This window comes from Sciurus carolinensis, chromosome 1 (assembly GCF_902686445.1).
Source record: "Sciurus carolinensis chromosome 1, mSciCar1.2, whole genome shotgun sequence".
NCBI lineage: Eukaryota > Metazoa > Chordata > Mammalia > Rodentia > Sciuridae > Sciurus > Sciurus carolinensis.
In genome coordinates, this window is record NC_062213.1 from 65647971 (window position 1) to 65673482 (window position 25512).

At 36.9% G+C, this 25512-nt stretch overlaps 2 pseudogenes; one reads left to right on the plus strand and one right to left on the minus strand.

Annotated features, from left to right (window-relative positions):
• Positions 1–9104, plus strand: part of LOC124983327 (tRNA pseudouridine synthase Pus10-like) — a 41663-nt pseudogene extending 32559 nt beyond the window's left edge.
• Positions 9105–13005: 3901 nt separating this feature from the next.
• On the minus strand, positions 13006–14215 carry LOC124983390 (probable mitochondrial glutathione transporter SLC25A39; annotated as a pseudogene).
• Positions 14216–25512: the final 11297 nt, after the last annotated feature.

A 25512-nucleotide genomic window follows, 5' to 3' on the forward strand; every position in this document is an offset into this window, starting at 1 on the left:
AACGTTTGATTACATACTGTAACAATATCTTGGATATACTGGTTAAATCAATTATAATATTACAATCAAATTCATTTGAAAATTTTTTGAATCTGAATAATAGAAAATGCAAAATTGTGTACATGACTTACATTTGTCTCTTTCATTATATTTTTAGTGGGCTGTGCTGTTTTTACACAGGTTCTGATAGAAATTGTTTCCTTAAAGACTTAGAAAGCTGTAGATAGTCAAATGCTATTTATAAGCCAAACCAAATAGAAGATGCAATCAAAAGCATACCAACCAAGAAAAGCCTAGGACCAGACATATTCTCAGCTGAGTTCTTCAAGACCTTCAGAGAAGAATAAATACCAGTACTCCTCAAATTATTCCATGAAACAGAAAAAGAGAAAATCCTTCCAAACTCATTTTATGAAGCTAGTATCACCCTGATACCAAAATCAGACAAACACTATCAAGGAAAGAAAACTTCAGACCAAAATCCCTGAAGAACATAGATATAAAAATTCTTAATAAATTCTGGCAAATCACATACAAAAACATATTAAAAAGATAGTGCACCATGATCAAGTGGGATTCATTCTAGGGATTCAAGGTTGGTTCAACATATGAAAATCAATAAACATAATTCATCACATCAATATACTTAATGATAAGAATCATATGATCATCTCAGTAGATGCGGAAAAAACTCTTGACAAAATATAGCACCCCTTCATTTCAAAACACTGGAAAAAACAAGGATAGTAAGAACATACCTCAACATTGTAAAAGCTATATATGTTAACCCAAGGCCAACATCATTCTAAATGGAGAAAAATTGAAAGCATTCCCTCTAAAAACTGGAGCAAGACAAGGATGTCCTCTTTCACCACTTCTATTCAACATAGTCTTGGAAACTCTTGCCAGAGCAATTAGACAGGTGAAAGAAATTAAAGGGATGTGAATAAGAAAAGAATTTTGAAAATTCCTTAATTTTAATAATAGACATTAAAATTTTTGATAAAATGGAAATTTTAAAGTTAGGAATAAAATGGGTTGTTAACAATATAATTAGAGATTAAAAAATCTTGTTCATTCATACACCTAACATTTAATGAGCACCTACTCTGGATTGCCCAGCATTAGGCACATTGAGTAAATACAACAGTGAGCAGGGCTCAGATTTTACCTTTAAGGAGTTTTCAGTTGACCACAGTGTTATAAATGTTCTGAAGTGAGAACTACAGGGTGGTGAAGAAGATGGTAATATCAAGCTCAGAGCAGTGGTGGAGGATCATTTAGAGAAGGCAGTAAGCAAAGGTCCCTGGGTGGAAGTCACCTTATTTTTAAAAAATGTTTTTATTAGTGCATTGTAGTTTTGCTGCAGTCACCTTAGTTTGAGAGACAGGTTGTCTCATTCCTATCTGTTTAAATTAACTCATTTTTTATTTCACATTAAAACAGGTGGAGTTAGAATATCATCACTCGGTAATCTCTGAAAGTTTATAAATGATAAGTGAGTAGAATCTATTTACCTTCTGACAAGTTCTGTAGTTTGACGCATGGCAGATTGGTTCACGAGAATGAAAGCAGCCGGATAAACACTCCCTCTGAAATTCTTAATTTTTCTGGTTCCATTAATAATTAAAACACTACCAAATACAGAACTTATATGGCAGGACTTCTTGACAGGCTAGTTGAGAATGGTCCATTAATCACGGACTGTTAGTGACAAGGTAGAGTGGTGGAAGGAGAATGGGTTTGGGAATCAGGATTTGAGGTTTGGACGACTTTGGGAGAGTCAGTGAACTCTTGAGTCTTAGTTCCTTCATTTGTAAAATCAAGAAAATATAGTGTTCAAACCAATATATGAGGATAGAATGAAATAATATATGTAGGGTGCTCAACACAATATTATTATATAGTAAGTGGTAAATAAATCATTTACTTAATTATAACATGGGAAAACAATTATCAGAAAGGAAATGTTAAGTGAATGAAGTAAAAGTCTTGTAGAGTTTAAAAGTGTAACTATGTTTATTTAAAAAGAGCAAAATAGTAAAAAAGAAGAAGGCATAGATAGTTCTTGAGCTGAGGGTCTAGGAGTGAGCAGAAAGAGCCGGTTACTTTGATTAGTTTCAAAGGAGAATTTTTGGAACGATTCTCTCCTTTTCACCTTTCAAGGATTTATTGTCATTTCTGTCATCTGGGTCTGGAGTTTTCTTAAGTTTCAAATAATGTGTTCAATTCTTAAAATAGATATAGAACTAATGAGACTCTTTCTTACATTGTCAGTTTGGAAAGCTGTGATTTATAAGAAATTCATTTACGTTGTCAAAGACATTGACAAAGTTATTTAAGTATTATTTTATTCCCATTTGAATACCTATAATGTCTCTTGTAATTTTTTTTTTCATTCCTGATATTGGTAATTCTTTTTTTATTCTCTTTCCTTCTTGTCTCTATCATAAGATTAATAAATTGTATCATTATAAAGATCAATATTTTGGCTTTGTTGAATTCCTTTATTGTTCATATTTTTATAGCATTGCTTTCTACACTTCTTTTCATTATTTCCTTACTTCTATTTTGTGCTTCATTTGCTCTTCTTTTTTGAACTTCTGAACGAGAAGCTTTAGTTATTGATTTTAAACCTTTCTCATTATCCAGCATAAAACTTTACATATTTACATATTTCCTTACCTCAAATTGCTGTTTTGTTGTATTATATCAATTTCAATATAATGTTTTTAATTATCATTTAGCTAAAATCATTTTTATTTTGCCTTGTTATTTCCTTTTTGACACATGTATATTTAGAGGAATGTTGCTGTATTTTCAATATTAGAATATATTTCATTTCCCTTTTTAATTAATTCCTACTTTGAGGCCATTGTGGTCATAAATACTCTCTATAATTTTAGTTTATTTTAATTTATGGAGACTAGCTTTATGACCTACTATACGGTATATTTTAGTGAATGTTTCATGCCCATTTTGTAAACATGGGATTTTATATTTTTGTTGTTAGTTGGGTAAAGTTTGATGCAAATGTCGATTGGTTTAGGTGATTAATAATGTTAAATGTTCTATGGTCTTATTGATTAATTTGTGTCTTTTTTTTCCTTATCAATTACTAAGAAAAATAAGTCTTTACAATTATGTATTTTTCTATTTTCTCATTTAGTTTTAAAATTTTTGCTTTTTTATGTTTTGAAGTCATTTTCTGGCTAGGCCCATGTTTATTACTTTTTTGTCTTCCAGATGAATTAATTTTTTGATATTATGAAATATTTCACATTTTCTCTATAATTTCTCTTTTCTTAAAATTGACTTGGACTCATTAATATAGCCACATTGTCTTTTATTGATTAGTTTTTGCAGATTTTAAGCTTTTCTTTTATTTTATAAATACCAGTGTAAGTCGTAATATTTAAAGTTTTTAAAAAATTATTATACAACTGGTGACTTGTTTTTGAATTCAATCTTTCAAAAAATATTTATTCATTTATATTTAATGCAATTATTGCTGTGGTTAGAGTTAAGTCTATTATATTGCTATTTGTTTTTAGTGTTTCCCTGGGTTCTTTGAATTTGTTAGTGAGAAATTGTTTTCTCTTGTCTGAGATGTCTTTATTCTTTCTTTTGTGAAATACTCCTTAATTGGGTATAGAGTTCTAGGTTGACAGATTTTTTTGTTAGCATGCTAAAGATGCTTTCCATTATCTTCAGTTCTCATTAATTTTTTTGTAAGAATCCAGTCATCCTTATTAATGTTGTTTACCTAAGTGTAATACATGTTTGGAATTCTTCTTCATCTTTGATTCTTAGTAGTCTGAATTTGAGATGACTGCATACAGTATTTTTTGTGTTCAAACTTTCGGTGTTTGCTGAGATTCTTGATATATATACTTCCTCCATTTTGGCAAATCTTGACTTTTATGTCTTCAAATATTGCCACATTCTTTCCCATTTTTCTTTTTGAGATTCTACATACAGAATCTTGAAGTCATTTGTTGGGTTTATGTCATGTATATCTTTTAATCCTAAATTAATTTTTTAGAGTTTTATTTTTTCCTATTAAAATGTCCTCTTAAAAACCATTTCTTCTAAACTATTTTCATATCCATAAAAAATATGTCAAAATCTTTATCTGTTAATTTGAACATGTTGGTGATAGTGACTATGCTTTTATTGGTTACTTTTCACTGCTTATGGGTTGCATTATCTTGCTTTGTATTTTTTATTATGTACTAGACATTGTCTATAAAACAGTAGAAACTGAAATAGATACTAATTTTGTCTCAGGAAAACATTACCCTTTCTTTTAACAGGAAGCTAGAGTGGGAAAGTTTCCTTCGATCGAATGCAAAATTGAGCTTTCAGAGCAGAGCCATTACTTTTGTTCAGTTCACTTCTAATTTTAAGTATTTAAGGGTGGAATTAGTTATTCTCTTCAGCAAGGTTTTGGGTCCAAGCACTGAAAGACTTTGTCTTTTTTCCTCAGCTTTTTAGCTTCAGTCTCTTTCCATGATGCTGCTTGGTCAGAAAAAGTCTCAGGGGGACAATTTACAAATGACAGGGAGTCTTAAGTTTTTATGCTTCCTCAGATGTCAAACTAACTTGCCAACTTGAGGAATTTTAGTAGAGTCTCCTTTTTACAGCAAAACTTCCAGTTTTTACCTGTCTCATGGCTCTCCTTGGGATCTTAGGCTATGCTAATAGCTCTAGAGATGAAAGTGAGCCATGGTTTCTGCTTGATTAGGAAGGACTCATTGTTCTTGGAGCATAATTCATATTGACTTACTTGTATCCAAGCATTTTAACAGCTACAAAGAAAAAATTAATTTTTAGTTCATTCTAGGATTTCTCATTGTTAAGGTGGAAGTAATGACTTTATTGGTGACTTCAACATTCTAACCAGAGATGGAGTAAGAGAAATGCTTAGTTTTCCAGGAGCGTTCAAAGATCTTGAAACTCTTACTATAAGCATATACAATGTTTATTAAGAATGTAATATTTGGGAAATTAAAAAAGTTTTCCATCTTTGTAATTGTATTATTTCCTAGTACTAGCAATCTTCTTACATAAAAGAGGCTCTTATTTTATAAAATGTAGTAAAATTGGATTTGATAGATGAAAATGTCACTTAAATATCCCAGAAATAATTTCTTTTTCTCAAACTTGATGATACTGTATATGACCAACAGATTGAACATTAGATGATTCTATGGATGTCCAAACATGGTCTAAGATGCAATCCTTGAGTTGTAAAATATAACTTCTCTGTAAAATGTTGCTTCTCTGTATCTCATAGGACAGTAATAAAACCTCAGAGTCAGCATATGAGAAGTGCTTACTATAAGAGACTAAAATTATTTTTAGCTTCCTTTTGATTAATAAAATATTTTGATGGTACTCATTTCATATTTAAATACAGTTCTATTTTAGAACATTTTAAATCACTGAATGTTTCTATATTCACAAGGTGTTTTTTTTTGTTTGTATTTTTTAGTTTTAGTTTTATCAATTCAATATTGTATTTTGTAAAGTGAGGCCACTGTGTTTTGTGGACAGACTGTAAAGAGAGATTATTTGATGTGTAATCTCCAAAGAATAGAGACAAGAGATAAAGTTTGTCCCATAAATGCTTTCTGATATATTATCATATATCATATTTGAAAATAGGTTCAAGATATAAATGAATTTGAAATTTTAGTTCTTATTAAATCATTAGAGATACTTTATAAAATCTAAAAATATTTCCAATTCTAAATTTTTCTTTTGGAAAAGATTTCCTTTTCCAAATTTCTCTTCTCACCAACGACAATAATGCTGTAAAAATAGATGATGGTACTAACACTTATTGAGTATCTACATTAAATAACTATGGTATAGACATCTCATTTGTTGAGATTGAGCCTAACATAATTTTACCATGTTTTGTATTCAAAAAATAAATGATGTTATAGAAAGAACACTAATGTATCCTGAGACACAGTAAGTTATCAGCAGAAATAGAATTTGAAACCTAATTTGAAACCCAAAATGTGATACCTCAATCTTAGTTCATTTTTTGGAGGGAGAAAAACAATCCAGAAAATTGGCTTGAAGTATAATCATTATTTTCTGAATGATAGAACTTAATTGTGTCAAGTGGATAAGTTAAGAGTATGATAACATTCTTTCTGTGAATTAATTTTTCATCAAATTAGAAACTGACATGTGTTTTGTGCCATGTAGACTCACTAAATTCTGAGTGAATTAATGTATCATTATTGTTAGGACTTTCAGGCATTTATGTATGAAACAATTTTCATCTATTTATTTGTTTATTTTAATTTTCATCTTTTTAAATATCAGATTATATTAGTAAGGGTTTTCAAAGTCCAGTTGAGAATTGGAGCACCATTTCCAAAAATTTTCCTTGATATGGGGGATTTTTTTTGTATGTGAATTAAAACATAACCTCTTGAAGGTAATAGTGCATAGTAGAGTGTATCCTCACACAGAAACTTCACAGTTATTGAGTAACCCAGTCTGACCAATATACTCCTCAGGGGCTGCTATGGCTTAGATAAATGTCTCTCAAAGGTCCATGTGTTAAAGAGTTGGTTGTCAGCCTGTGGAGCTCTTGGGAGGTGGTGGAACTTTTAAGAAATGGAATTTAGTGGGAAGTAACTAGGTAACTGGGTGCATGCCTTGCAAGATATATGGGGACCTCAGTCCCTTCCTATTACTTTTTTTCTCCTGAGTGCCTTGAGGTGAGCAACTTCCTCTGTAATGCATTCCCAGCATGATGTACTGCTTCAAAGCAATAGACCCAAAGCAACAGACCAACTGATTAGGGACTAAAACCATGAGTCAAAATAAACCTTTCCTCCTCACAAGTTGTTTTTCTCAGATATTTTGTCACAGCGATGGAAAGCTGACTGACATAACTGGTAAAGAACTTGATAAGAGGAAATGTGTTTATGCCACCCTATCTTTAGAACTCAAAACAATGTGAAGGTTTTCAACAGGACTTCATTTAAAATTATATTTAGTAATAAGTATTCATTGGTTCATTAAGTTTAAGGAAATGGAGTTCATGATATTGTAAAATAAAAGAATGAATTTTAAAATATGAATAATATGAACAGTTGATATTTGTTGGAGACATATTTTTTGACAAGCTTTGGGTTCTTTTCTTCATGTGTACATTTCATAAATAACTACCATAGACATAGAAGTTCACCGATTTGTAGGAAAAGGAAAATAAGCCTTGCTCTATTCTACTTGGGTAATAAGTGACATATTTGGGACTTGAAGATTTGTCATTCTGATTACAAAATCCTCACCCTTAACTTATACTGCTAGATTTCTGGGTTCTCAGTCTTGCATTGGCTGTCACCAACTGTCAATCTTGGGACAAATCATATACTTTGGCATCATGAGTTATTTTACTTATAAAATGGAAGATCTATCTATATGCTGCAGTAAGGGTTAAAACTTAAAAATTCATCTGGAAATCTTAGGCTCGTCCTTCTAGAAGAAGTTGCTATTTTTCTATATATCATTAGTGACTGAGAAAAATAAACATGTGATCCAATTGTTACTCAATACATGTCCCTGTCTAAGATGCATTTTCAGATTCTATGGTATGGATTTTCATGTACCTTACAAACTTCCATAAAAGGAGCTACTCAAACTACATAAATTTCTGGAAACCAAAAAGGATGAATGAATTTTGGAAAATTCAAACCTAACCACCAAGAAAATATAACTATAAGGACTGGAAGATGAGATTGATAATCTAAATGAAAATGGAGAGGGCAGGATCTCCATTATTGAAGATGGAAGTATTACTTCCAAGAGCTCAAATTTAAATCCATGTAATGTTTGCCAGGAATTCTTCAAGAATTCTGTGAGAAAGAGTTTATTAAAACATTGTGCCAGAAGACTGAGGTCTCTGGGTTTTAATTTACCATCGTGGTATGTTTAGTCCCCGACCCACCACAGATTTCTATCTCTAAGAGAGAGTGCTGGGTGGTTGCTGGTAAAACAGGAAAAGTAGAGGTTGCTCCTGGGAAGAAATGATGCAGTTGAACTAAAAGAAGCCTGCCAATGGGTAACTAACCTTCTGTTTTCAGAGGAGCGGGATATTCCCATTAATGGAAAGAGCTCACCAAGGATAGCCGAGGATTGCCTCTTCTTCCTTGGTATAATTCCTCAGGTTGTTTCAAACCCAGTAATCAGTATTCCTGGAATGGCAGTGATAAAAACTTTCACTAAGATGAAAGAAGAGGAATTCTGTACGCAGTTTCCTTGTCCTCCAAACTTACCAAGGGTTATAGTCTTGAAATTGAATATGTTCATGGTGCTGTTTTGTGGTTGGGAGATACAATAAATACTCCAAGAACCTACTGCAAATTCTTTGTATAATTGATGGGGAAAGGATGCTGGAATCATCAGTGAAAAAATTAATTTCAGATCATTTGTCGACATTATTAAAAGCAGAGAGTAAATTTTTCATCCTCTGGAAAAGAAGATACAGATGTGAGAACATTAGGAAATGGGAGATCCTTCACAGTTGAGCCAATTAATCTCAAAAAGTGCATTTCTTTTCACAAGAAATAAAGGAACTTCAGCCAGAAATTAATAAGTCATAAAATAATAAAATTCATGTGGGTGACTTGCAGCTAGTCACAAGGGAAGCGATGGGAAAAATAAAGAAAATGAGAAGAAAAGACCAAGACCTATGATGCCTTCACATGGACATATTAAGCAATAGAGATGAAAAATACTGAATTCCTAAATGATATAAAGGACATAGAGATTGACCATAAAACACCTCTATAGATGGTCCTTCACCAAAGGCCTTTGGTTATGAGAACTCATATCATTTAATTCTTGGAGACATACTATATCAATGTGCATCATTTTTGCCTCTTTCTGAAGATTCAAGCTAGAACCTACATTGAAAAATTCGTACATAAAAATTTTTGGAGAACGAAGCTGAATATTGGCTCTCTGATAAATGTGGTTGCAGACAATATTGACATGAATGTTGATTCTGTAGTTATTGACTGACTGACTGGCCAACCAGTCTGAATGACACGCTTCAAATTTTGAGACAATAGGGTTTTCCTGTGGACATTTTCATTTTATTTTTATTTTTAGGTGAAAATTCACACAGCATAAACTATAAATGACTATTTATTCACCAAAATGGTATTTTGGAAACCATTTGGATTGTATTATCTGTGTATTTTTCTTTTACTTTGTTATAACATTTTAGGATCTCTGTCTATATATTTTGCATTAAGTTGTTTCAAGAATGTCTTATGTTTTTTTTTTCTCTCACCCCCACAAAACAAACTATGAATAATGAAACCATCTTCCTCTTAACTATTTCATTTAGAGGAATATGTAAATAGGAAATATTTTCTGTTAATCTAAGTTATAATTCCTTTTGGCAAGAAATTGTCTCTCCACAAAACACATATCATCTTTAAAATAATGTTCTAAATTTTTAAATTATCTGAATAAAAGTTATGGCTAAAAAACCAAAAAAACAACAACAAAGTTAATCTGTAGAAGAATATTTTAGCTTGGTTTAGGTGGGTTTGTGGAGGCGGGACTCTCTTATGGGCCCCTTATGACCTGGTGGACATATTTTCCTACTATATTATGTTTAGAGAATGTAAACTATCCAGAAAAGTCCAGTGGCATTTAGAAAAGATTGACCCAGGGTCTCTGTGACAACGACTTTGGGCTTTATCCATAATATATTCTATTATATGCAATGTTGTCCAAGAGACTGCAAGATACCTTAGATGGAAAAACAGAACCCTAAATTAAAACCACCAAGGATGAAAGAGTTATGTACTTGGGTGGGCTAGACTGCACGTCTGAGAAGTGAGGTAGAGGAAGATGTCTGTGCCCAATCATGATACCAGTGTCCCTCTCTCTTCCCCACCCAACCCTAACCCCAGCATGCATGTGTGGTCTGGGAGAATAATGGTGATTTTATAAAGAAAAGTACAATGTTACTTGTGGTCCAAACAATTCTACTGAGTAAACTGTGTATGAAACATTTTCTTACAAAATGAAAATTATTTGGGGCCACTGAGAAGCAGCAGAGAGAAGCTCAGAGTCTGAGCCCCTGCAGTGTAATGAGTGCTAACCCATGTGTCAGACAGAAAAAGTGTGTTCTATGGAGCAGAAAGATCTGGAAACTGCAGTTATATGTAAGCAATATTAACAATTATATTTTCTTACATTGGCAATAGCAAACAGTGTCTCTCCTTTCAACATCTTGCTAAGGGACTCTGCTAGAGGAGGTGCTTCCTTTAAACCAATAACCTGATGCCTTCAGTGATATCAGTGCTCCTAGAAGTTTCTCAGACAGATCAAAGAGAATTACTTAAAGACAAACATAACTTTGCAAATGAAGGATTTTGAAATGCTAAAATTTAGTGGCATTATTATAACTGTGGTCCACATTAAATCATAGAAAGGGCTTTGGTCGTATTGATTTGGGGAATTGTAATGTGCTATTTACAAGGTAAACTCGAAACATGTTACCTCAATTAATAATTTTTTCTCTATTTATCAAGCACTATACTAGACACTTAGCTACATTCTATTATTGGAGTGATGTGTATATAGATGAAGGCAAGTATTGAGATTAACCGGTATACCAGGGTAGGAGGGGTAGGTGAGCAGTTAGGGAAATTTCTAGACTGTGAGGAAAAAGGCTCCAGATGTTTCTGAATAGGAGTGAGGTAGGTGATCTAAGGAGAACACTCCAAAGAGAAGGATAAATCCATGTCAGGGTAGAGAGGGTTGAAAGCATAGGACTGTCAGGGAGGAACAAGGAGCTTGGAGTGGCCCAATGCTCTGCAAGGTCTCTAATGCCTAGCAACACTGCTGGAGATAAAGACTAAGGGCAGCAGCCAGAATGCAAACGGTTTTCTGTGCCCTATAAACTTTTCTGACATAATCTTTCAGGTAATAAGATGTCACTGGAGGATTCCAAGTAGGGGAGTTCCGTGATAAGACTGCATTTCTGAGATTTTTCACAGGGGCGTAGTGAGATTTTGCACACAGCAACACAGCTGGCCTGTGTGGCCCGTCCTCCACCCAGAGGAAGAGAAACCACCACAGAGGAACAATTGTGCCAGGGAAGAGCTCAGATGCTGTGGGATCAAGACACTCCTCCAAGGATGTCTAGCAATGTATTGCTATAAATCTGTACTAACAAGCAAATGCATGCACGAACGAGTAAGGCCATAAAAACACTTGGAAAGCAAACAATATGCACAAGAAAAGCATTAAACTGGAGAATAAAAAGAATATCTGAATGAATGATGAAAGATACCTTGTTCCTGGTTAGGAAGACACATATATAAATATTTCAATACTGAGCAGAATGATCTCTGAATCCAGTCACAGCCCCCCAAAAGTCCCTGCATGATTTCTTTATTTTGTTTTTAAAGCAAGAAAATGACTGTATGCATTTTTTATTTTTCATTGACAATGATAACCAAATGTATTTGCAGCATTTTTAGTAGTTTTGATCTATGTTTACTGCATGCCCTTTCAATGTCATACCAAAGAATTCAGGCTTACCAAGAATAATTTAATTCCCTAGGAGAATTTACCTATAATTGACTTCACTATTTACTGTTGAATAAAGCCCAGACACTGAATGTCATCAGTGACCATGCAGATTTTCATCCTGTAGAAATGGGAATTGTTTTTCCTGATAGAGAGGATAGTCTATTAATCTTTAGTTTTAGTACCATGCAGAAGATTAACCAGGTTTGCCCCTAACCTAGCAATTTTACTCCAACCTTCCTCCCCCTCCCTACCTCTCTTTCTTTCTTTCTTTCTTTCTCTTTCTTCTTTTATGCACTATTTTTGAATTCTTTTGTTTCTTTTTTTCAGTTATACATGACAGTAGAATGTATTTTGACATATAATACATACATGGAGTATAACTTCCCATTCTTGTGGGTGTACATGATATGGAGTTACATTAGTCATGTATTCATATATGATCATAGGAAAGCTATGTTTGATTCACTTTACTGTCCTTCCCATTCCCATCTCCCCTTGCTTCTCCCCATTCTCCACTGTCCAACCTGGTGAATCTCCACTCCTCCCTCCCCTCTGCCTATTGTGACTCAGCATCCTCCGTATATCAGAGAGAACATTTAACCTTTGGTTTTTGGGGATTGGCTTCTTTCACTTAGCATCATAGCCTCCAGTTCCATCCATTTATCATCAAACGCCATAATTTCATTTTTCTTCATAGCTGAGTAATATATCATTGTATGTACCACATATTTGTTATTCATTCAGCTATTGAAGGGCACCTAGATTGGTTTCATAGTTTAACAATTTTGAATTCAGCTGCTATGAACATTGATGTGGCTATGTCACTATAGTATGCTGATACCCTTGGGTATATATGCTGAGGAGTGGGACAACTCCTCAGCATATAAATGGTGGCTCCACTCCAAGTTTTCTGAGGAATCTCCATAATGCTTTCCAGAATGGTTGCATCAATTTGCAGTCCCACCAGCAATGTATGAGTGTACCTTTCCCTCCACATCCTCTCCAACATGTATTGTTAACTTCTATTCTTTTTTTTTTTTTTTTTTTTTTTTGAAGTTCATAATTTCTAGACAGAGCATGAACAGGGTGGGGAGACTAAGCTGAGCCCAGGGGTTCTTGGCGCCTGGGGGCCCAGCTACAGAAAACAAAGGGAACACAAGAGGCAGGCAATTATCAGATTTGGTCTTGAACTTGGGTGTGGATAAAGGATGATCTTAGAAAGAGGGAGCAACAGGAAGCAAGCTGGGTCTAAGAAGGCCTGGGTGCCCCAGGGTTGGGGGATAGCTCTACCTGGGGCTCTTGGTTGGGAGAAAAGGGAAACGAGGCCTCTCCCCTGAGTGCTGAGGAAAAGGCACTTGCTCAGTCTCCTCCTGCCCCCCATCCACGGAAGAGCTAGAGTCCATTTCCTGTCCCCATTTAATGACTCAGAGTCTTTTCCTGGTTGAGCCTCTGGAAGAAGCTTTTGCCAAACTCCTAAGTGCTGATCATGATAGCACAGAGGGAGGCAGCCTTGATGATCCTCGGAAGAAAGCCTGCAGAGTCCCTTGGTGCCTGATTGAGCCCGCATTCTCCGAAGCAGCAGCCAGGGGGAGTCCCGCGGGGGCTTCACTCTCACAGCCTCTACAGCTCCCAGCACAACCTGGCGCTGCGTCATTACCACATGGAAGGGTAGAGTCAAGATGTCAGCCACCGTCCCTGAGATGCCGCCAGCTGCGAAGCTAATGCCCACAGATGTCTGGTCCTTTGGTCTGGGTACATTGAGCCATCTCTTCACCAGCTCACAGTTGAACCAGTGCAGAGCTGAGAAGGGTACATCTCGAAGAGCTGTGGGGTCCCAGCCCAAGCACAGTGAGCGCCAGCCACTCTGAGCCACTGCAGCCCGGACACAGGTGCCTAGCTCACGGTATGATACATGCTGAGCCTGCAGCTTTGTCCGCACAAGTTCCAGGGGACTGATCACTGTCACAGTGCCCAAGCGAGCCAGTGCACCAGCAACCATGGGTGCATAGAAGTCAGAAGTCAGGGCTTGCCCACAGAGGAAGGTCTTGAGTTGGTCATAGGCAGTAAAGTAGATGGAGGCAGCTGGCACAGTCATCACCAGGGTGACTGGGAGGCCTCTCCACAGAGTCCTGGTGCCCTCATGCCTCACAATCTTCACAAAAGCATCCAGAGTGCCAGTGAAGCGGGTAGAATCACGAAACCAGGTGGTACAGCGGGGGCATAGGTACAGGGGCTCCAGGACACCATTGCAGTACAGGAGGCACTTCCCTGTGGATTGGAGAGAGGAGGGTGATTTGGTGTAGGAGAGGCTCCCGAGTCTGGAGGGAGGCATCAGTTCACTGGCTACTGCGGGGCGCTGAGACTGCAAGAGGACCTTCACCACGTCCAGGGTGTAGTGAAGAGGGAGGTGACCACAGCCCCAGCCCCCGAGGCCATCATTTGTTGGAGAGAGCTAATACCTCCAAGGTCCTGGTCAGCCAACTTGTTGTTTCAATCCTGGCTGTAAGCCGGTGCTCGATGGGCGCCGCACCAGGGGCCCAGCCCGCCCATAGCGGCTCCGCAGCCGGTACAGGTTGCGCGCTCGCCGCCTCACACCGTTACTTGTCTTCTTCTTGATGATTGTCATTCTGACTGTAGTGAGATGAAATCACAGTGTAGTTTTAATTTGCATTTCTCTAATTGCTAGAGACATTAAACATTTTTCATACATTTGTTGACCATTCATTTTTCTTCTTCTGTGAAATATCTGTTCAGTTCCTTTGCCCATTTATTGATTGGGTTATTTGGTTTTTTTGTTTGTTTGTTTGTTTTTGTTTTGTGATTTTGGTGTTAAGTTTTTTGAGTTTTTTACATACCTTGGAGGTTAATAATCTATCCGAGGTGCAAGTAGCAGAGATTTTCTCCCATTCTGTAGGCTCACTCTTCATATTCTTGTTTCCTTTGCTGTGAAGAAGCTTTTTAATTTGAATTCATTTCATTTATTGATTCTTTTTTTATTATTATTGTATACAAATGGGATACATGTTGTTTCTCTATTTGTACATGGAATCAAGGCATACTATTTGTGTAATCATACGTTTACATAGGGCAATGATGTTTGATTCATTATTTTTTCCCTTCCCCCTCACCCCTCCACCCCTCCCACCCCTCCTTTCTTTCTATACAGTCCTTCTTTCCTTCATTCTTACCACACTCCTTATCCCTAACCCCAAACCTAACCCTAACCCTAATGCTAACCCCTCCCACCCCCCATTATATGTCCTAATCCGCTTATCAGTGAGATCATTCGTCCTTTAGTTTTTTGAGATTGGCTTATCTCACTTAGCATGATATTCTCCAATTTCATCCATTTGCCTGCAAATGCCATAATTTTATCATTCTTCATTGCGGAGTAATATTCCGTTGTATATATATATGCCACAGTTTCTTTATCCATTCATCAACTGAAGGGCATCTAGGTTGGTTCCACAATCTGGCTATGGTGAATTGAGCAGCAATGAACATTGATGTGGCTGTATCTCTGTAATATGCTGATTTTAAGTCCTTTGGGCATAGGCCAAGGAGTGGGATAGCTGGGTAAAATGGTGGATCCATTCCAAGTTTTCTGAGGAATCTCCATACTGCTTTCCAGAGTGGCTGCACTAATTTGCAACCCCACCAGCAATGTATGAGTGTTCCTTTTTCACCACATCCTCGCCAACACCTATTGTTGCTTGTGTTCTTGATAATCACCATTCTAACTGGGGTGAGATGAAATCTTAGGGTAGTTTTGATTTGCATTTCCCTCATTACTAGAGATGTTGAACATTTTTTCATGTATCTGTTGATTGCTTGTACATCTTCTTCTGTGAAGTGTGTATTCATTTCCTTAGCCCATTTGTTGATTGGACTATTTGTATTCTTGGTGTAGAGTTTTCTGAGTACTTTATAGATTCTGGAGATTAGTGCTCTATATGAAGTATGAGTGGCAAAGATATTCTCCCACTCTGTAGGCTCTCTCTTCACATTGCTGATAGTTTCCTTTGCTGAGAGAAAGCTTTTTAGCTTGAATCTATTCCACTTATTAATTCTTGCTTTTATTTCTTGTGTTATGGGAGTCCTGTTGAGGAAGTCTGGTCCTAAGTAGACATGTTGAAACTCTGGACCTACTTTTTCTTCTATAAGATGCAAGGTCTCTGGTCTGATTCCGAGATCCTTAATCCATTTTGAGTTTAGTTTCGTGCATGGTGAGAGATATGGGTTTAGTTTCATTCTGTTGCATCTGGATTTCCAATTCTCCCAGCACCATTTGTTGAAGAGGCTATCTTTTCTCCATTGCATATTTTTGGCCCCTTTGTCTATTATGAGAAAATTGTATTTATTTGGGTTTGTATCCGCGTCCTCTATTCTGCACCATTGATCCACCTTTCTATTTTGATACCAATACCATGCCGTTTTTGTTACTATTGCTTTGTAGTAGAGTTGAAGATCTGGTATTGCGATACCCCCTGCTTCACTCTTTCTGCCAAGGATTGCTTTAGCTATTCTGGGTTTTTTATTCTTCCAGATGAATTTCATAATTGCTTGCTCTATTTCTGTAAGGTACATCATTGGGATTTTAATTGGAATTGTATTGAATCTGTATAGCACTTTAGGTAGTATGGCCATTTTGACAATATTAATTCTGCCTATCTAGGAACATAGGAGATCTTTCCATCTTCTAAGGTTTTCTTTAATTTCTTTCTTTAGTGTTCTGTAGTTCTCATTGTAGAGGTCTTTCACCTCTTTTGTGAGATTGATTCCCAAGTATTTTATTTTTTTCGATGCTATTGTGAATGGGGTAGTTTTCCTAATTTCTCTTTCTGAAGATTCATCACTTATGTATAAAAATGCATTGGATTTATGAGCATTGATCTTGTTACCTGCTACTTTACTGAATTCACTTATGAGATCTAAAAGTTTTCTGGGGGAATTTCCTGGTTCCTCTAAGTATATAATCATGTCATCAGCAAACAGGGATAGTTTGAGTTCTTCTTTTCCTATTCGTATCCCTTTAATTTCTTTGGTTTGTCTGATTGCTCTGGCTAGAGTCTCAAGGACGATGTTGAATAGAAGTGGTGAAAGAGGGCATCCCTGCCTTGTTCCAGTTTTTAGGGGGAACGCTTTCAGTTTTTCACCATTTAGAATGATATTAGCCATGGGCTTAGCGTAGAGTGCCTTTATAATGTTTAGGAATGTTCCCACTATCCCAATTTTTTCCAGTGTTTTGAGCATGAAGGGATGCTGTATTTTATTGAATGTTTTTTCTGCATCTATTGAAATAATCATGTGATTCTTAACTTTAAGTCTGTTGATATGGTGAATGACGTTTATTGATTTCCGAATGTTGAACCAACCTAGCATCCCTGGGATAAAATCCACTTGAATGTGGTACACTATCTTTTTTTTTTTTTATTGTAAACAAATGGATACATGTTGTTTCTCTGTTTGTACATGGCATAAAGGCATACCATTTGTGTAATCATAAATTTACATAGGGTAATGTTTTTTGATTCATTCTGTTATTTTTTTCCCTTCCCCCCCACCCCTCCCACCCCTCTTTTCCCTCTATACAGTCCTTCCTTCCTCCATTCTTGCCCCCCTCCCTAACCCTAACTCTAACCCTAACACTAACCCCTTCCACCCCCCATTATGTGTCATCATCCACTTGTTAGCGATATCATTCATCCTTTGGTTTTTTGGGATTGGCTTATCTCACTTAGCATGATATTTTCCAGTTTCATCCATTTGCCTACAAATGCCACAATTTTATCATTCTTTATGGCTGAGTAATATTCCATTGTATATATATACCACCGTATTTTTATCCATTCATCAATTGAAGGACATCTAGGTTAGTTCCACAATCTGGCTATTGTGAACTGAGCAGCTATGAACATTGATGTGGCTGTATCTCTGTAATATGCTGATTTTAAGTCCTTTGGGTATAGACCAAGGAGTAGGATAGCTGGGTCAAATGGTGGTTCCATTCCAAGTTTTCTAAGGAGTCTCCACACTGCTTTCCAGAGTGATTGCACTAATTTGCAGCCCCACCAGCAATGTATGAGTGTACCTTTCTCCCCACATCCTTGTCAACACCTGTTGTTGCTTGTATTCCTGATAATTGCCATTCTAATTGGGGTGAGATGGAATCTTAGGGGAGTTTTGATTTGCATTTCTCTTATTACTAGAGATGTTGAACATTTTTCCATATGTTTGTTGATTGCTTGTAGATCTTCTTCTGTGAGGTGTCTATTCATTTCCTTAGCCCATTTGTTGATTGGATTTTTTGTATTCTTGGTGTAGAATTTTTTGAGTTCTTTATAGATTCTGGAGTATGATTGGCAAAGATTTTCTCCCACTCTGTAGGCTCTTTCTTCACATTCCTGATAGTTTCCTTTGCTGAGAGAAAGCTTTTTAGCTTGAATCTATTCCACTTATTAATTCTTGCTTTTATTTCTTGTGTTATGGGAGTCCTGTTGAGGAAGTCTGGTCCTAAGTAGACATGTTGAAGCTCTGAACCTACTTTTTCTTCTATAAGATGCAAGGTCTCTGGTCTGATTCCGAGATCCTTAATCCATTTTGAGTTTAGTTTCGTGCATGGTGAGAGATATGGGTTTAGTTTCATTCTGTTGCATCTGTATTTCCAATTCTCCCAGCACCATTTGTTGAAGAGGCTATCTTTTCTCCATTGCATATTTTTGGCCCTTTTGTCTATTATGAGAAAATTGTATTTATTTGGGTTTGTATCCGTGTCCTCTATTCTGTACCATTGATCCACCTTTCTATTTTGGTACCAATACCATGCCGTTTTTGTTACTATTGCTTTGTAGTAGAGTTGAAGATCTGGTATTGTGATACCCCCTGCTTCACTCTTTCTGCCAAGGATTGCTTTAGCTATTCTGGGTTTTTTATTCTTCCAGATGAATTTCATAATTGCTTGCTCTATTTCCGTAATGTACATCATTGGGATTTTAGTTGGAATTGCATTGAATCTGTATAGCACTTTTGGTAGTATGGCCATTTTGACAATATTAATTCTTCCTATCCAAGAACATGGGAGATCTTTCCATCTTCTGAGGTTTTCTTTAATTTCTTTCTTTAGTGTTCTGTAGTTCTCATTGTAGAGGTCTTTCACCTTTTTGTAAGATTGATTCCCAAGTATTTTATTTTTTTCGAAGCTATTGTGAATGGGGTAGTTTTCCTAATTTCTCTTTCTGAAGATTCATCGCTTATGTATAAAAATGCCTTAGATTTATGTGCATTGATCTTATATCCTGCTACTTTACTGAATTCACTAATGAGATCTAAAAGTTTTCTGGGGGAATTTCCTGGTTCTTCTAATTATACAATCATATCATCAGCAAATAGGGATAGTTAGAGTTCTTCTTTTCCTATTCGTATCCCTTTAATTTCTTTGGTCTGTCTAATTGCTCTGGCTAGAGTTTCAAGGACGATATTGAAAAGAAGTGGTGAAAGAGGGCATTCCTGCCTTGTTCCAGTTTTTAGGGGGAATGCTTTCAGTTTTTCACCATTTAGAATGATATTAGCCATGGGCTTAGCTTAGATGGCCTTTACAATGTTAAGGAATGTTCCCACTATCCCTATATTTTTTTTGTGTTTTGAGCATCAAGGGGTGCTGTATTTTATCAAATGCTTTCTCTGCATCTATCGAAATAATCATGTGATTCTTGACTTTAAGTCTATTGATATGGTGAATTACATTTATTGATTTCCTGATGTTGAACCAACCTTGCATCCCTGGGATGAAACCCACTTGATCATGGTGCACTATCTTTTTAATATGTTTTTGTATGCGATTTGCTAAAATTTTGTTGAGAATTTTTGCATCGATGTTCATTAAGGATATTGGTGTGAAAATTCTTTCCTCGATGTGTCTCTCTCTGCTTTAGGTATCAGGGTGATATTGGCTTCATAGAATGAGTTTGAGAGGGTTCCTTTCTCTTCTATTTTATGGAATACTTTGAGAAGTATTGGAATGAGCTCTTCTTTAAAGGTTTTGTAGAATTCGGCTGAGAACCCATCTGGTCCCGGACTTTTCTTTGTTGGTAGGCTTTTGATGACTTCTTCTATTTCATTACTTGAAATTGGTCTATTTAAATTTTATATGTCCTCCTCGTTCAGTTTAGGCAATTCATATGTCTCTAGAAACTTGTTGATGTCTTCGAAATTTTCAATTTTGTTGGAGTATAGATTTTCAAAATAGCTTCTAATTATGTTTTGTATTTCAGTCGTGTCTGTTGTGATATTTCCTTGTTCATTTCAAATTTTAGTGATTTGGGTTTTCTCTCGTCTTCTCTTTGTTAGTGTGGCTAAAGGTTTATCAATTTTGTTTATTTTTTCGAAGAACCAACTATTTATTTTGTCAACTTTTTGTATTGTTTCTTTCATTTCAATTTCGTTGATTTCAGCTCTGAGTTTAACTATTTCCAGTCTTCTACTACTTTTGGTGTTGGTCTGTTCTTCTTTTTCTAGGGCTTTGAGCTGTAGTGTTAGGTCGTTTATTTTTTGAGTTTTACTTCATTAAATGCGCTCCATGAAATAAATCTTCCTCTAAGTACTGCTTTCATAGTGTCCCAGAGATATTGATATGATGTTTCTTTGTTCTCATTTACCTCTAAGAATTTTTTAATTTCCTTCCTAATATCTTTTGTTATCCATTCATCATATAATAGCATATTGTTTAATCTCCAGGTGTTGGAGTAGTTTCTGTTTTTTACTCTTTCATTTATTTCTAACTTCAATCCATTATGATCTGATAGAATACAACTTAGTGTCTCTATCTTCTTGTATTTGCTGACATTAGCTTTGTGGCATAATATATGGTCTATTTTAGAGAAGGATCCATGTGCTGCTGAGAAGAAAGTGTATTTGCTCTTGGTTGGATGGTATATTCTATAAATGTCTGTTAAGTCTAAATTATTGATTGTGTTATTGAGATCTATGGTTTCTTTGTTCAATTTTTGTTTGGAAGATCTGTCCAGTGGTGAGAGAGGTGTGTTAAAATCACCTAGTATTATTGTGTTATGGTCTATTTGGTTTCTAAAATTGAGAAGGATTTGTTTGACATACATGGATGAGCCACTGTTTGGGGCATAGATGTTTATGATTGTTATATCTTGCTGATTTATGCTTCCCTTAAGCAGTATGAAATGTCCTTCTTTATCCCTTCTGACTAACATTGGCTTGAAGTCCACATTATCTGAAATGAGGATGGATACTCCAGCTTTTTTGCTGAGTCCATGTGCATGGTATGTTTTTCCCCATCCTTTCACCTTTAGTCTATGGGTATCTTTTTCTATGAGGTGAGTCTCTTGCAGGCAACATATTGTTGGATGTTTCTTTTTAATCCAATCTGCCAGTCTATGTCTTTTGATTGATGAATTCAGGCCATTAACATTCAGGGTTATTGTTGACATATGATTTGTATTCCCGGTCATTTGGTTCATATTTAAAATTTTTGACACATCTTGGTTCCTCCTTTATTTGACAGTTCCTTTAGGATAATTCCTCCCTTTGCTGAGTTGCTTCTTTGTTTTTTATCTCTTTCTCATGAAATACTTTGCTGAGAATGTTCTGTAATGCTGGCTTTCTTTTTGTAAATTCTTTTAGGTTTTTGTTTATCATGGAATGATTTTATTTCATCGTCAAATTTGAAGGTAAGTTTTGCTGGGTATAAGATTCTTGGTTGGCATCCATTTTCTTTCAGAGCTTGAAAAATGTTGTTCCAGGCCCTTCTAGCTTTTAGGGTCTGGATTGAAAAATCTGCTGATATCCGTATTGGTTTCCCCCTGAATGTAATTTGGTTCTTTTCTCTCACAGCCTTTAAAATTCTGTCTTTATTTTGTATGTTAGGTATTTTCATTATAATGTGCCTTGGTGTGGGTCTGTTGTAATTTTGTGTATTTGGAGTCCTATAAACCTCTTGGACTTGATTTTCCATTTCATTCTTCAGATTTGGGAAATTTTCTGATATTATTTCATTGAATAGATTGTTCATTCCTTTGGTTTGTTTCTCTAAGCCTTCCTGAATCCCAATAATTCTCAAATTTGGCCTTTTCATGATATCCCATAGTTCTTGCAGATTTTGTTCATGATTTCTTACCATCTTCTCTGTTTGTTCAACTTTGCTTTCGAGGTTAAATATTTTGTCTTCAATATCTGAAGTTCTGTCTTCCAGGTGTTCTATCCTATTGGTTATGCTTTCTATGGAGTTCTTAATTTGGTTTATTGTTTCCTTCATTTCAAGGATTTCTGTTTGGTTTTTTTCAATATCTCTAACTCTTTATTGAAATGATCTTTTGCTTCCTGTATTTGCTCTGTTAACTGTCGATTGGTGCGATCATTCAATGCCTGCATTTGCTCTTTCATCTCATCGTTTGCTTCCCTAATCATTTTAATTATGTACATTCTGAACTCCCTTTCTGTCATTTCTTCTGCCATGCTGTCATTGGATTTTATTGATGTAGTATCTAGGTTTGTTTGGGGCATTTTCTTCCCTTGTTTTCTCATATTATTCAGGAATCAGTGGGTCATTAAGATATTGCAGATTTCCTCTACCGACTCATAAAGTCCCTGAAGATTACTAGTATATCCCCTCTTATCCTTCAGTAGCCTGAAGTCTTGGAGGAAGTTGATAATGCGGAGCTCCACGAAGAAGCTGCCTCTCTAGGGGTGGTGACCCTCAGGTGGGGTATATTCCCTGCTAGTGGGCAGAGGTGCCTCCACTTGTTGACCAATGGTCATCCAATGGGGAACTAGGCTGTGGGCTGAGGTAAGTCCTGTTTGTGCCTGTGTCTCTGGTTTTTCTGTCCCTGTGGGGAAACCTCACCTGGCAGGAAAGACTCACCCGGTGGGGAGGTCTCGCTGGTCAGTTCCCCTTCTAGAGGTTCCCCTCAATCTACAACTACCGCTTGGGCTGGGCTGTCTTCCTCTGCAATGTTCCCAGGGGCCCGGACCTATCTCCTGGGCCTGGGAGGCTCACCCTTTGCAGGCGAGTCTCCTTAGGCTACCTGTCCTCAGAGAATCTGCCCACAGTCCTGGAAACTTCGCTCCACCCCTAGGCATGTCTCTGTGCCGCTCTTCCAGCAAGAAGCCTCCTAGCTCCTGGGACCCTGCTCTGCACCTAATCGCCTGGCTATGCGGCCCCTCCTCTGATCTGCCACCTGGAGCCCCGTACAATAGCTCTGAGACCCAGAGACCCGCCACACACCTCCTCCTCCGGACAGCCGTCTGGTTTCCGACACAGTCACTAGGAGTCCAAGCAACCCACTTCGCATCTCCTCCTCCCGCCAACTGCCCTTAGCCCTAGGCAGTTACTCCGAGTCCAAGTGACCGGCCCTGTTCCTCCTCCTCCTCCTCGGGGTAGCCCCCCAGGTGTTCAGGAGTGGTGACTCCGAGACCAAGTGACCCACCACGCTCCTCCTCCAGGCAGGCCACCGGTGTTCAGGAGCGGTTGCTTTTAGTCCAATCAACTCACTACTTGCCTCCTCCTCTGGCGACCGCCTGTGGCTCTGATGCAGTCACTCCTAGACCAAGCGACCCACCACGCTTCTCCTCTTCCTCCGAGCAGCCCCCTGGTGTTCAGAAGCGATCGTTCTGAGTCCAAACAGCTCGCCACGCAGCTCCTCCTCAGGCAGCCGCCCGGAGCCCCAGTGGTTGCTCCGAGTCCAAGCGCTGTGCTGAGCTACCTCCTCTACAATGATCCCAGTTGTCCATGTTTACCGCTCCAGCGGGGGGATGGGTGTCTTGCTGAGCAACTCTACTTCACAAAGTTCCCTGCGTTCTGGGGCTACCACCCCATCCGGGATGCCTCCCCAATGGGAGAGACTCACCCGGCGGCTTTGATTTGGTCCCAAGTCTCTCACTATCTCCTCTTTCGAATCTTGCGTCCTGGAGCAATGTGAAATGCAGCCGCCCTCTAGTCTGCCATCTTGAAAACCCTGCACTATCTTTTTAATATATATTTGTATGCCATTTGCTAAAATTTTGTTGAGAATTTTTGCATCGATGTTCATTAAGGATATTGGTCTGAAATTTTCTTTCCTCGATGTGTCTCTGTCTGGTTTAGGTATCAGGGTGATATTGGCTTCATAGAACGAGTTTGGGAGGGTTCCCTCCTCTTCTATTTTATGGAATACTTTGAGAAGTATTGGAATGAGCTCTTCTTTAAAGGTTTTGTAGAACTCGGCTGAGAACCCATCTGGTCCTGGACTTTTCTTTGTTGGTAGGCTTTTGATGACCTCTTCTATTTCATTGCTTGAAATTGGTTTATTTAAGTTGTGTATGTCCTCCTCGTTCAGTTTAGGTAATTCATATGTCTCTAGAAATTTGTTGATGTCTTCGAGGTTTTCTGTTTTGTTGGAGTATAGATTTTCAAAATAGCTTCTAATTATGTTTTGTATTTCACTCGTGCCTGTTGTGATGTTTCCTTGTTCATTCCGAATTTTAGTGATTTGAGTTTTCTCCCTCTTTCTCTTTGTTAGTGTGGCTAAGGGTTTATCAATTTTGTTTATTTTTTCAAAGAACCAACTATTTATTTTGTTACTTTTTCCAGTTGTTTGTTTTGTTTCAATTTCGTTGATTTCGGCTCTGATTTTAACTATTTCCTGTCTTCTACTACTTTTGGTATTGGTCTGCTCTTCTTTTTCTAGTGCTTTGAGCTGTAGTGTTAACTCGTTTATTTGTTGATTTCTACTTCTTTTTTTGAATGCACCCCATGAAATAAATCTTCCTCTAAGTACTGCTTTCATAGTGTCCCAGAGATATTGATATGATGTGTCTTTGTTCTCGTTTACTTGTAAGAATTTTTTTATTTCCCTCCTGATGTCTTCTGTTATCCATTCATCATATAATAGTGTATTATTTAATCTCCAGGTATTGGAGAAGTTTCTGTTTTTTATTCTGTCATTGATTTCTAATTTCAATCCATTATGATCTGATAGAGTACAAGGTAGTATCTCTATCTTCTTGTATTTGCTAACAGTAGCTTTGTGGCATAAAATATGTTCTATTTTAGAGATGGATCCATGTGCTGCTGAGAAGAAAGTGTATTCACTCTTGGTTGGATGGTATATTCTATATATGTTGGTTAAGTCTAAATTGTTGATTGTGTTATTGAGATCTATGGTTTCTTTATTCAATTTTTGTTTGGAAGATCTATCCAGTGGTGAGAGAGGTGTGTTAAAATCGCCTAGTATTATTGTGTTGTGGTCTATTTGATTTCTGGAATTGGAAGGATTTGTTTGACGTACGTGGATGAGCCAATGTTTGGGGCATAGATATTTATGATTGTTATGTCTTGCTGATTTATGCTTCCGTTAAGCAGCATGTAATGTCCTTCTTTATCCCTTCTGACTAGTTTTGGCTTGAAGTCCACATTATCTGAAATGAGGATGGATACTCCAGCTTTTTTGCTGAGTCCATGTGCATGGCATGTTTTTCCCCATCCTTTCACCTTTAGTCTATGGGTATCTCTTTCTATGAGATGAGTCTCTTGCAGGCAGCATATTGTTCGATTTTTATTTTTAATCCAATCTGCCAGTCTATGTCTTTTGATTGATGAGTTCAGGCCATTAACATTCAGGGTTATTATTGTGATATGATTTGTATTCCCAGTCATTTGACTCATATTTGTTTTTTGACATGATTTGGTTTCTCCTTTATTTGGCTATTCCTTTAGGCTAGCACCTCCTGTTGTTGATTTGCATCGTTGTTTTTCATCTCTTCCTCATGGAATATTTTGCTGAGAATGTTCTGTAATGCTGGCTTTCTTTTTGTAAATTCTTTTAGCTTTTGTTTATCATGGAAGGATCTTATTTCATCGTCAAATTTGAAGGTAAGTTTTGCTGGGTATAAGATTCTTGGTTGGCATCCGTTTTCTTT